At 33.2% G+C, this 14,719-nt stretch overlaps 1 pseudogene; it reads left to right on the top strand.

Moving 5' to 3' along the window:
* LOC143236204 (TNF receptor-associated factor 4-like) overlaps positions 1-14,012 on the top strand; it is a 59,116-nt pseudogene extending 45,104 nt beyond the window's left edge.
* The last annotated feature ends 707 nt before the right edge of the window (positions 14,013-14,719 follow it).

Here is a 14,719-nt window from a genome sequence, read left to right as displayed (position 1 = left end):
ACCAAGAAGTGGATGAAATATTTAAGCGCTACCCTCAGCTGTCAGATGCCCCAAATCTAACACCACAAGGTGTCCGTGTAAGTGCTATCCACATGTGCATTATGTTATGTTTGTTGTAAAATATATTTTCATCAAAAATATATTCTTTTATCTATACATTTCACTTTATGAGCCCAATAAAATTCGTCCTAAAGTGCATAGCAGGAATGACCATATCACCACTTGTAAGGGTGTATATGTATTCTGCAAGAAATATGTTCATCAGTCACAAAATAAATTAAATGTAATTTTTTTTGTGTTGCTTTGTTTGGTTGTTTTGAATTTCGCGCAAAGCTACTCGAGGGCTTTCTGCGCTAGCCGTCCCTAATATAGCAGTGTAAGACTAAAAGGAAGACAGCTAGTCATCGCTACACTTGGGCTACTCTTTTACCAACGAACAGTGGGATTAACCGTCACAATATAACGCCCCCAGGGCCGAAAGGGCGAGCATGTTTGGCGCAAAGGAAATGCAAACCCGCGACCCTCAGATTACGAGTCACACACTTGGCCATGCCGCGCCCGTTTGTGTTGCATAATATTAGTGAAGAAACAAGTGAAAATTTTGTGGGAAGTTATATTTTTTAAAATACACACAAGTACATATATCTACCAAGGAGGGGCAGTGGAAAATACTATTTTTATACTTTGAAATATTTGTTTTGTTTGTATACGATATAACATGACTCAACTGATGAAACTCAACTAATTTGACGCTAAAGAGAATACATTGTCAAGATGAACTCGTACAACTGATTTATTAATCAGTATGTGTATGACCTTTGAATTTCTCAGATTAAACCTGAAAAATGCCAAAAGTGGTCTAAAAGAAATATTGTTTAAAATAAGTATAGTTATACCAGGGCAGTTTTGTTATTCATTCTCAATAGAATTAATTCTGTCAATTCTAATTGCAGGAGATGTGGAGGATGAGGCTTCGTCAGAAATTCCAGAATAATGGAAAGCGGAAGGATTCATCATTGCCTATAGTCCAACAAAGAAAGAAAAAGACGAAAACTCAACAGATGAAACCCCATCTCCAAACCACATCTTAGAACAGAGGCTATACGGATTAAAGCAATACTTGTGTGAAAAGCCAGTTGGGGAGGATGACACTTCCACCGAAAAACGCAAGGAATGGATGAAAACTCGTCTGCAGTGCAGAAAAAAGGGTGATCTTTGTAAAGTGGACTTGCTTATGGACAAAACTCTGCATATAGTAGGAAACTGGTCATTGACAACACTCCTGTCAATGAACTTCTAGAGCATTATCCTTTCCTTGTGGCAACACCAGTACAGCTATTGAATGAATTTATGCGGCTAGGAAATGATGCAGGAAAAGGAGTGTCCAACTTTCTCTCTTAATAAAAGGACTCAGTAAATTTTCACGTGCAGGACAGAAACATATCGCCAGAAAATAATCCATTGCTAGCATTTCTTATGAAACAATCCTCACATATGCCTGATGTTACATCTACTATTGCCATTCTTGGTATCCCTTTCCTTCTAAAAGAAAGTGAAAGTATCATGGTGGGTACTGAAGTTAGGGAACCTGCTGAGAGTGGTATATAAATTCAATGTGGTTCAATTTCTCAGTTTTGTGATCAGGAATTCAAACTATATGTTGATGGCTTTGATATTTATGCCACTGAAGATTTTGTGGAAGCATTCACTATGTATGTAGGGAGTTTTATATCTTCAACTTTGCATTTTTAACAAAACTCGAGAAAACTTTCAACATTGTTGAAAGAGTTATTCTGAAGCTCAATGATGAATCCAGGAAAATTACCAAATCTGAAAAAGATGCAGACAGATGTGTTCTTCAATTGCTTGATATCTTGAATGTCAAAAAACATAGCATCGGGAAATCTATCAAAACGTCCAAAGGTAAAGGAGGAGAAAAATGTTCAAAGCCATAAGGTTATATTAGATCTGGTAATAGTAGCTTGTCATGTATATTTGATCCAGGGTGAATTTGAAATAAAACAAGTGCAAAGTTCAGTTGTTTATTTTCAAATTGTTGCTGCATTTTGAATTTTATTTTGGTACATGAATATTGATGTACACTTCTGTTCAGTTTGGAATAAAAATGGTGCTGCTATAATGCATTATATATTTTTCAAGATGGTGGCAGGTTACTGGGACTTAGGTTGAATCATCAGATGGCAGCGGGGTCGACTGCTCAGTGATGGTTCTGTTGACCCCAACTGACTGAAAATGGTCTCTTTGCTTAACAGTGACATTGCAGAGGTGGTCCTGACCGGGTCAACATGACTTATCTTCCATAATCGTTGGATAATCATAATGACAACAGTCCACTGTTAATGGATAGTCATAATGACAACCGCTCCTTGGACAAAGAAGATCACACTGACTATGTCATGACTACTCTGTAGTGGTTTGCAGGTATGCAATGAGACAATTGTCAGGTAGTCAGCATTGGTCAGAATGACTACCTAACGAAATTCATGACGATTATCATATTGCAATCAAAGTTATTACCTGCCAGGTATCCCTGCCACCATCACCTGACTATTTCCCGACTACACAATAGTAAAAATGACTAATATTTAATAGTCATATTAGGTAGTCATCGATTTTAGCGTCTACTTGGAGAGACTTTTTTGACACCGCTTGACTACCTGATTTACTATTCAAAAGTCGTCACTTTGACTAGTTCATATTTTGGGTGTTTCCAAACCTATACCATACGTTGTATAATCAGCGTGTGAACCATGAAATGCAATTTGAACTGGCTACGCGAGCCACTTGGTTGTGTTCTATTTTAATCTTGACTTTTCAGTATATCTTAAGTTTTGGAGATCAGTGATTTGTGTGTACTGGAAAGACAGTAGCAAACTTTCGCTAATGATGAATAATGTTATAACAAACTTTCTTTCTGACTGCAGCTAACTATAGAGGTTATTCTTAACTCGTTCTTCTATATTAGTATAACTAATTTAATATCACGTCGTTTGTCAACTTTGTTTATATAGTTGTGCCTTCTTGAAAAAATTTTCGACTTTGTTCAGTCGTATCTCTGTAACTAGTGGACTTCAAATTTTAAATTAATGACAGTTGTGTATATTTCCTACATAAGATCAAACTTTAATTTTAAGCCCATGTAATCTTATTATTTATTACTTTAAACTCTGTATCATATTTTTTCAGCTCATTATCTCGGGCTGCGAGACTCGTTTAGAAACTTTAATTAAAATAGGTCACTGTAGGTCACAATAAAACTTTAACACCTTCAAGTTTTCTTTTTCGACTCTAAACCAGAATACCCTTCGTCTCTCAAACAACAACAAAAAACAAACAAACAATTTGGCACAAGAATACTACGCAGTCTTTTTCTTCAGATGTGACTATGTTTTTTGGTTGTTGTTTTCTGCAGCTAACAGTGAATTAGAGTTAAAATGTTATATTAATTTACATTTCAGTTGTACCCAGATCCAAACACAGAGGATTCGGTGATGGGTTCGTTTATTTACTGTATACACCATTAGAAGGGTTGTAAGTGGATGGTCGAACTTAGAATATTACAGATAAGGCCTGGTGAGAAAAATAATTCACTTCTTGACTTAGCGACTTTATTTTTTTACTTTAAATATGAGGTAAAAAAGAAATCGTTGAAAAAACCTAGGAATTTCACATCAAAACATTTTCGAGATGTTATGTTAAAAAATTTAGGAAGTTTGCAAAAAATGTTCCAAATGAATAATAGCTTAACAACAACTTTTGAGATGACTGGCCAAGAGGCAAACAAAAATATTTTAATAGAATAGTTACAGTGAGTGTTAAAACATTTCAAATAATTGGTTAAGAGCTTTGCGAAAACATTCCAACTGATTGGTCAAAATGCATGTTAACATATTTTCAACTATTTATCAAGAAACGTGTAAAAATGTTTTAAATGATTGGTCAATAGATGTCAAAACGTCATAAACAGGTGACTTTCACCAATTAATTAAAGTTCAATTTTATTTTGTTCACGAACAAGGTTGAAGTAGTTACATTAGTTTTTCAAAACATCTTATCCAGAAATAAAGGACTTCAATGCTACGTAAGTCTAAGCGTTTCATCATCACTAGGATTATATTCGCGTGTAGGTTTATCAGCAAATATTAGGCAATTAGCAACAAACACAAATAGTGTAGTTGAAACAAATATAACTGAAAGCTGAAAGCGAGACAGAGATATGATGTAGTTCTATAAGTAACGCAGAAGCTTAAAAATCTCTTACCAGCTACAATAAATCCTTCTATTTTTTAACTCCACATACATATTATTGTGTCACAAGTACTAACGTCAATCACAAAATGAGTAGATAGTACCCCAAGTGTAAGAAATAATGAAATAAAGTCAGAAGCAGTATATTCCTGTACAGCACATTCTACGGCTACTTCTTAATGTGTATATTCGAAGTAAATCTCGTATTTTCTAGGACCTAACAACTGACTGATGTAGGTAAATTGAACTTTTACTGTTTTCAAGAACTTTGTAAGTTTTGACTGAAGTAGATACATGATATTCGACTTTTTTTACCACGATAACAATATGAAGAGTGTAGACACGGAGGATTAATTATCCAAGTTAAATATTATACCTTCATTTGAACTGTAGATAAAGAACCAAGAGTAAGTTGTTCTGTTGACAGTTTATAAGAAATGTTTAGTCAGTCAGTTCAGAAAATGTTTATGCTGAAACAACCCATCTTATAAAATCATTTTTTTTGTCATTTCTTGCGAAATATCGTTGTTAAGCTTTAAGCCATTTCTGATTACAACACCTTTAGCATTTTTAAGTCACAAAGATATCTCATAAAACGAGCTATTATCCACCAGCTACTAAAGCACTTTCTGTAAACGGACACCACAACAATCTTTCATTATCGCAAACAAAGCCTATTTTCAGTCTTTATATCAGAAACGTAGGATCACCGTTAAAGAGGCAGATATTTTTCTTAGGTAATCTAGTTTTGTTAGCCTATAACCCTATAAGCCTATATATTTAATTTCGATAACAGCGAAGGACACTGGGTATATAACTCATTGTGTAGATTTGTATTTATTTTATACAAAATTACTTTATTTTATTTCTTTAATTTGATTATCAATCGGAAACTTTTCGCATACCATGATTAACATACACGAACAGTTTTTCGTAAAGTAGGTTTTAAGAAGTCCAACTACCTTATGTATAAAACTATTACACGGCAGAGTTCTGTCACTTTTATTACAATAAAATACAAAATATTGTTACACTTTGTGCCATCACTAATCGTATCAAATAGATTATCTGTCGTTTGTGGCCCTTTTTAAATTTTTTTATCTCGGTGTTTCTCTGATTAGATTGTTTGTAATAAACGCAAAGCTTCACAGTTCAGCGAAACTCGGTTTATAGTGATGAAAGTCCGTAGATATTCCACTGTGTTACTGGTGGGCTTTAAACTGGAGTCTCGACTCAAAAGGAGGGTTATGAGGCCATAAGAATTGCGATAAAGGACAGTTTAAAACAAGTACAGTAATATGCTATCAATTTGTACGTGTGGGTAGAGATAGTTGAATCGCAACCTAAAATATTTTCACAGTTGCGATGTGGGCGTTGGAGACCCCCTGCCTTATGTTATCGTTTCTTTATCTACCTACATCAAATTTATTTCAGAAGTGTTCTCTTTGTTTACAATTAGTTTTATTTTGAGAGAAAATCGTAAACCTGTCGAACTTTATGGGGAGAGGGGGTAAAGGTGTAGCTGACTACTTGTATTGAATGGAATCTTTGGCCAATCTACGCTGTTTTGTCGTCTATATATGGGGTTAGTAAAAATTATTTTTAAATCGTTATGATTCAGTTTTTCTGTTGGAGCGGTTCAACTTTCTACATAACTGTATGATTGTTGGAAATTCTATAGTTGTGTGACACAATGAAAACGTACTGCTAGTAGTGTTATGTTAATATAAAAAAAATTGGTACAGGTGGTTTAAAGTTTTATGTTGTAATATATTTTTGTTTTTAGACGTGGCATAGTGGCTTATAGAATAGTTATGAGTTTTTTTTTTCTTCAAGTACACAATTTAACTTACAAACTTCTATCTCTTTGGCGCTTTGATATCTAGTTTCAGCCGCGGCATTTGACGATTCTCTTTTTTTGTTACTATATCTATGCATATTACATGGTTTTAGAACACTATGCTAACGTTTAATATTTTATTAAATTCACAAATTCTTCATCTGATACTCATTATTGTTAAAAAAAATTACATATTGCTATTTCATGCTTACGTGTTCTATATTTTTCGTTAACTTTCCAATTATGTAAATCATACATATTATGCTCTCATTAGTCGACTGTTTGAAACACTATACTTAGTTATAAAATGATGTGTTGTAATTATTACTAGTTCCATTGTATTTATGTTTGTTATTGTGATGCGTATCCGGGCATCCGGAAGTTGTTATCAAGTCACATATTCAGAAGAAAGTAGTTTATCAACGACTTCCGGACATCCTGTTATATGTTAATAACTTTTCCAACTCGTGTTTTCTCTGATATTGTTTCTTTCATGTACAAGTTTGAAATGTTTAAGTAAAGAGATGTGTCTTTCATGGAATCGAATTGTTCGTTGTGCTGACTGTTTTTTTTTTTATTTTTAAAGTTCGTCGCTTGATGGGACAGCGAAAAGACTTCGAATTTACAACACTAAAATCTGGGATTCGATTCCTCTTGGTGGACATATTATATAGCTTATTGAGCCATTTTGAAGCTCTTGAACGTGTTAAATCACTGAGAATGCTTAATACATTTTAACGTTTTTTTTGTTAATTTTAAAGCTTCAAAATGGGGTATCTAGGGCTTTGCCCACGCAAACATCGAAACCAGATTTTTAGCTTCCTAAACCCTCGACGTTACTCATTCTGATGCTTACTCATTACCAAACTGGCTTTTACTTTTGATATAAGTAGATAGTTTGTTTTATATCCACTCATTATTTCAGTTGGCTTAGAAATGTTACACGCTCTGAATTTTCAAGTGCACAATATTGTTAAAGATAGAGATCACAATTAGCAAAATACTAAATGATATTTTTTTATCAGATAACTAAACATATGGTGTTTAAGGTTACACTGTTGTATATAACCATTTGTGTTAAGGACAAGTCTCCGATTTATTATGTTACGTACGTTACGTATTACGATTTCAAATAACCGGAAATTTAATTTTAATTCAGAAGTTAGTAAATGTTAATATGTATCAAATTTATGATATTTGTTAACAATATTTATGCACACAGTTTTCTTTTTTAACACAAATATGTTTTAATATATAAACAAAAACACAGTACAGTTTATAGTGAGGGTTATTAGTAACAGTTATAAATGATGGTTTATTTACAAGAGCTTTACAAACTTACAAACAATACTGAGTCTTATAACTGGTATAGAACTGAATATTTTATTGATGATCTCGGTTCACGACAAGCAAATTAATTTTGAGTTGATATTGTGACACCTTCCTTAAGCAAGCTAGCTTGATTGGCCTCACACCGCTGTCTTTTAACCGAAGGAAATATTCAAGGTACTTGTAAAAATACTAACGTTTGAAGTTAATTCATTGAAGTTAAATGGTTTGTTCGAAATCTGTAAACATTGTTGGTCAAAATTCTATAGTTTTCCGATTAATAGCCATTAGTCACAATTATAGCTTCAGAGGCCTATGGTACTCTAATTGTAGCTGACCAAAAATAATTTTCTATTACTGTCTCTCGGCTAGCTGCTTTTGCACAAATCATAAGAGTTTCTCGAAGGTTGAACAATGTTCGAAACACGCTAACGTTTTCGTAAACCACATATTATTGATTGCTGCTCTCCAGAATCTTCTAAATATATAAACAAGAGACTGAACTTGCGCAATACGCGTTTAGCAATATACTTCATATGCTTTAAATAGCTATACTGAAATAAATGTAGAACAGTAAATCTTAGAGAATTAAAATTGGTCTAAGAAAATTTTAAAATCAGATGCTATATAAATATACATATGGATAAGTAAGTATACGTTAAATACAATACATTTTCAAAGAATTATACAATTTCAAAAATCATTACAACATATGACACAATTAATACAAATAACCGAATGATAATAAAATTATCATTTAGTTAGGACTAAAATGTATTCAAGTCAAATCTAAATCAAGACTAAAATTAAAGTTTCCTTTTCAATGTATGTGATTCAGTCAGGATATACTGTAACGTATGCATAAAACTTATAAGCCAAGAAGTTCTATAACACCAAAATGTGACACCAGTAAATTTTAAATAATTCTTCATAACAACGTCTAGTAACTGATGAAAACTCATTTAACGGAGCTCCGAATCTTTTAAGCACTTAGCGACGCCTCTGGAGCCTGGTAACAGAACGGAATACATAATACAGCAAAAACTAATGTTTATGTAAGTAAAAAAAATAACAAATTAATTACCAAACCGTATTGCAAATGAAAATACTAGTGTAATACAAAATAATTAGGCATAATCTATTTCCAAGTTGAAAGTTTGTTCCATTTTTCTAACATAACATATAAACATTTGAGCCCAGACCACCTAAACAGGAAATATAATTTACAGACTACCTATTTTATATTAAGTGATGAGGTAATTGGACACCTCTGGTTTGCTTTTAATATAAACAGCATTTTATGAATGTTTTGTTTTAACCTTTAGTAACCGTAAGATCGTAACAAGTACATCAGAAATTATCTGTGATTACAAGAAACGTGACAGCAACTCGTTAATAAAACATATTTGTTGATAACCGATCTTTTAGGGCCACATGAGTAGCTGCCAGTATGAGCTAGTATTTTGTGAGAATAAATGTGGACTAAAGATTCTGCGAAGATTTGTTACTACTCACCAATTGAATGAATGCGCCAAGAGGCTGGTGGCGTGTCGATATTGCCAGAATAAGTTTGTTTATGATACATTACAGGTTAGATTTAAAAAAATCCTTGTGGTCTAGAACATTTACTAAACTTGTCATTTTTTTGTCTATGTTAATGTTATTAAAATAACATGGTACTTTGTAGTTCTGCATTATTTATGTCGATCCATAAAGTTGTTTATAGATGAAAGTTTCGAACCTACTTACGTAGGCCTAAAACAACCCTATTAGCTGTCGCGTCACGTTTTACACCACACAATTAACTTTCATTTACTTAATTTTGAACTTGCAAATTTATTATTTAAATTCTAAATTTTAAGAGAAATCGACTGTAAAGAATAACTAATATAAATCTTATTGTTAAATTTCTAATTAAAGTATTTCATACGGTAGCGGTTAATGATTGAATCCCTTAAGAAGATAATGGTAATTTTGTTCTGTGAAAGAAACGGAGTAGTGTCAGAATTTGTAGTAGTAGGGATCGCGGGCGGGCAAACAGTGACATCGCAGACATTAATGGTTAAATGAAAATTGCCTAAGTAAAATATTTTTCAAATGATTAGATACGGGAACATTTTACACTCAATGATGCCGCTGGAATATATTAAATTGAGAAACATTTCTGTTATATAAAAAAGTTGCACTTTTAAATATTTAAAATTAAAAACTGTATAACATGAACATGTTTTCACATGTTGTAAAAAAATTGTTTCACTAATTGGTAACAAATATTTCATTGTTTTAATTGATAAAACATTTCAAAATTCAACCTTCTGAACAGTGTATGGATGTGGTCACTGTCTGAGTAATATATTGTATTAACATATGTGCCCGAAAATTATGGTTTTATTTTTTAAAGAAAAAGCTTAAATTAAGATGTATTTTGTATTAACAGACAAACACGTATCCATTTTACTTTCGAGGTATTTCATTAATAAAGGATATACTAAAGTGTTCATAATAAATTGATATAAAAATCGTGTTTTGTACAAAAAATAGCAGTTTTAGTTAGAAAGGCTTTCCACGTTTGACAACTATTTCCTTATTTTTCGAATTACATATTAATTTCAACTAGAGAATTGTACAGCTGGCAACTGTTTTTACATATCAATAATTTCTCATTCTATATGGGAGTACTGTGTAGCTGACAGTGTGTTTTTTACGTCTCAATAAACTCCGATTCTAGGTAAAAGTAGTATTTGGTCGACAATGTGTTTTTACATCTCAACAATCTCTGATTTTGGATTGAAGTATTATATAGTATTATAAAGAACGAGTAAGAAAGCTGTTTGTTGACTAACTAATTAAATTTAGGAAGTGGAAAGATTGACTGTCGGAGGCCGAAAATATTGTTAACAACGATGGCACTGCCACCTAGTGACCTGGCATGGCCAAACAGTTAGGTCGCTCATGTCGCAATCTCAGGGTTGCGGGTTCGAATCACCGTTACATCATATACGCTAGCCCTTTCGCGGTGGGTGGTGATGACTATCTGTGTTCCCTCTAGTCTTACACTGCTAAATTAAGGACGGCTGGGAAAGATAGCCCTCGTGTAGCTTTGCGCGAAATTCAAAAATAACAATAACACCCCATCCCCAGTGGCACAACGACATATCAGCAGACATGCAACACCAGAACCGGGTTTCTATATTCGTAGTGGGCAGAGCACAAATAGATGCTTAATTACAAATAAAGCGATGGTACTCAATTGAAAAATAATGAATTTTAATCTTTATTAGTAGTTACTTAACTATACTAATGGTTTAAATACCCATAAAGAAACTATTTCTTACAAAGTTTTACAGTTAGGGTTTAGTTGATCTTTAGTTTCTCTTTAAGTACACAACTAACTGTGATAGGAACTTAATATTATTTAACTTTTTTTCTGAGAAAGTATCTCACGGACAAATAAAGTTTTTTGTTGCTCAACGTGTTAAGCAGCTTTATAACCGGACAGCTTTTCGTAATATTGTGAAACTGCAACGAGTTTTGGAAGAAAGATTTATAATAATTACACCATTGGTAACGATACAAACGGTAGATACTGAGATATGTTTGTGTCATTGAGATATTTATATTTACAGAACCACACAACCAAATGTCCCAGGTGTCCAGTGCCATGTCCTAACCACTGTGAATCACCGAAGGTCCCTCCACAGAGAAGATATGGAAGTCCATTTGTAGCACTTTATTGTGTTTTCAGAGATATGGGTTGCAAGTTCAAGGTGAGGTTTATTGGAGCATTCTTTTGAAAGTCGTAAATGAACTAATTGAAGAAATTGAACATGTATTGAAACAAACGAATTATTTCTAACTCCAGGAGAAACAACTGCCCAACTTTCAGGTAATTTAGACATTCCTGAAAAGCAGTAAACGAAGTCAAAATATATACATCTGGAGTTACAGGCCTCTGTTTTTGATTTGGTACACAGTAAATTATATTATTATTTCATATATTCCAGTTTGAAATTAAATCAAGACTGAAAGTATTATTTTTAATAGCGAATATTGACGACCATATTTCTAAAAAGATAATTGAGCTTTTATATGTATTTGACCTTGATTTTACACAATTTTTGATGCACTGTTAGTTTGTTCACTTTTGTAGTTTATTTAAATTGTCTTTCTAAATTTAAAACTAAGAACCATCGTTTACCACATTTGCTAAAAGGTTTCGGTAATATCTAACATTGTTAAAGTAGATTCTAATTAAATCGCAGCATTATGAAGTAGTTATAATGTGACAGTCAATCCTACTATTCGTTGGTAAAAAGAGTTGCCCAAGAGTAGTTGGTGGGTGGTGATGAATAGCTGCTTTCCTTCTTGTCGTACACTGCTAAATTAGGAATGGCTAGCGCAGATAGTTCTCGTGTAGTTTTGCGCGAAATGAATAAAAACAAAAAACAAATATTACGAAATAATAACTTTTCGGTACTTTTTTATAAACTCATTACAAAAAAGTAGAAACTTTTATTGTTGTATTTTAGTTCATATGTGTGTGTGTTGATTTTTATTACTTATAGTTACAATATTTTTTGTAACATCTGATCTTTTTGAATCGTCTGAATTGAACTTTTATTACAGATTATCAACATAAAATTTTGGCGTTTAATATACTGTCACAAATAATTAAATTTGTAAGATGTTGTTATTATTATTGTTTTGCATACTCCTAGAATGTTCTAGAACCCTCAAGAAAAGTACCGGCATATCCAGGTGGATAGTACGCTTCTGCTATTCTGAGGGTCGGGAGTTTAATCCTTATCACACCAAACATGCTTGGCCATTCAGCCGTGAGGGTGATATAATGGCACGGTCAATCCCACTATTTGTTGGTAGATAGAGTTGTACCAGAGATTGCGGTGAGTGGTAATGACTAACTGCTTTTCCTCTTTTCTTGCCCCTCGCTAGTACAGCGGTATATCTCCGGATTTACAACGCTAAAATCAGGGGTTCGATTCCCATCGGTTGGCTGAGAAGATGGCCCTTTGTGGCTTTGCTATACGAAAAACACAAACACACCTCTTTTCTTACACTGCTAAATTAGGAACGGCAAGCACAGACAGATCTCGTGTAGCTTTGAGTTAAATTAAAAAACAAATAAACCCACGAGGAACACACCTCTAGTATATAAACTATTAAAAGGCCTCACGACGTGTGATTTGTGAATAGTATGTTTTTGTGCGTGCACTTTGACATTATTTTTTTTCTTTTCAATATTATTTATTCGTCGCTACCACATCGTCCCGTTGTGCAAATGACCCAAACACATTTTGTTCTATTTTGTATTAAATTTGATCTGAGTAAGTGTTTTATTTTCCTTTCCGATTTGTAAAAAAATTCTCGTGTGATATAAAAAATAAGATTATATTCGAAATCTGCGAAACTGATTTATGGAAAATTTGTTATCAAAACCAAAATAACTTTTATGAAGTTTAAATGTGCAGAATACATGTTCTACATAACATCAGAAATAACCCCACTTTAATTAATAAACTAATATAAAAGATGGATGGTTAGAACGATAACGAATATGTGGTTATAACTGACAACGTAAGTATACGTTAATTATATTAGGTAACGTTTTGTCACGAGGTATTGCAACAAGAGCGTCCAGAAGGTTATCAAAACCAACAATGATTTTGTGAAGCAGGATGTTTTGTTATTAAACTATGTTTTCAGAGATATGTTCCTATTCAAGTGGATCTAAAGTATGTTGGTGTTTTTTTAAAAAAAAAACTCATCAAGTGTATTTTTCTCTTATAACAAAGCCACATCAGGCTATTTGCTGTGCCCTGAATTTAGCGTTTTAAAACCATAGCCTTACCTCTGCCTCAGCGGGTGACTAACTGGTCTATGTTGAATTAGTATTAACAAAAGAATGAAAGTGACGTGTTTTTTTTCTCTCACGTTAGGGTTCACATTTTGCTCTGTAGTTACACATGGAGTCAAGTACCAACGTTCACCTCGACCTGATAAGTGATTTAGTCTTGAAGCAACAACACCAGATCACTTCACTTCGAAATGCTTTTCAGAACCTTACACTTAATACATCTGAAATTCTGCTGTGGGTGATTAGTGATTACACCCAGAAGATGTCAGAAGCCAAATCCAGAAAAAGCTACGAGTTAAGTAGTTCCCCGTTCTACATTAGCCAGTATGGTTACAAACTGATGGCAACTCTTTTCCTGAACGGCAACGGAGCAAGAGAAGGTAGTCACTTGTCTGTGTATATAAAGATTTTGCCAAGAGATTATGATTCCCTCCTTTCTTGGCCCTTTTCACACACTGTTTCTTTTACACTTCATGATCAGTTGCCGCCTCTCCAAAAAACGCCTGTCACATTTTTGAAAGTTTTATGCCAGATCCTTCCTGGAAAAACTTTCAGAGGCCAGGTAAAGAACCAGACAGTTTAGGCTATAGTTTTCCGATATTTATTTCCCACGAAACTCTGAAGAAGCTCAATTATGTAAAAGACGACACACTTTTCATCTGGTTCAAAGCAAACTCTAGTAAAATCGCAGAAGTATGAAAATATTACATATTCGTATTTGAAAGTCATGTTAAACCTAATTTAATACATTTTTGAGTGTTACCACTGGTAAACTCTCTGTTAGTTTAAAATAGTATAACGTGTAGATTCGTTTGTTGTTGTTTTTTGTAGTGTGAAAAAGAAACAAGTTGGTAATAATAGAACTATATAAAATGTCATAATATAGATATGTTCTGTTGTTAAATATTTTACTCATAAAGATTCGACAATTCTGTGTTTATCTAAACAAAACATGCATAACTGGTATGATGTGAACAGTTTAGTCATGAAGTAATTTTTTTTCACCGTTGAAAATAAATAAAGTTGCATGTTGTATTTTACTACTGTTGGTATTGCGCATTTATATTTTGAAATGCTAAATAGTTCTTGTCTTTTTATGCTTGTGATAATTGGGTGAAGCTTTTTATGAACTATCACATGTAATTACAGTTAACTTTTCCATGTATAAAACGTCATATCTTAGGATCCTCTCTCTTTATTTTTGCACCCTTTGATATGATAACATTTCACTAGTTCATTTCTCTCCACACATGCCATGTTGATGTTAAGACTTAACTTATACGTATCCCTTGAAAGTATGACGGAGAAGCGTCATTGACACTTATAGTGACAACACATATCTTTAATGGTGTGGTTTAAATATCGCTCACACCAAACGATGAAAGCCTAGAGGGAAGCCACCAAGT

Source organism: Tachypleus tridentatus, chromosome 13, assembly GCF_004210375.1.
Source record: "Tachypleus tridentatus isolate NWPU-2018 chromosome 13, ASM421037v1, whole genome shotgun sequence".
NCBI lineage: Eukaryota > Metazoa > Arthropoda > Merostomata > Xiphosura > Limulidae > Tachypleus > Tachypleus tridentatus.
This window is presented reverse-complemented; position numbering and strand designations above follow the sequence as displayed.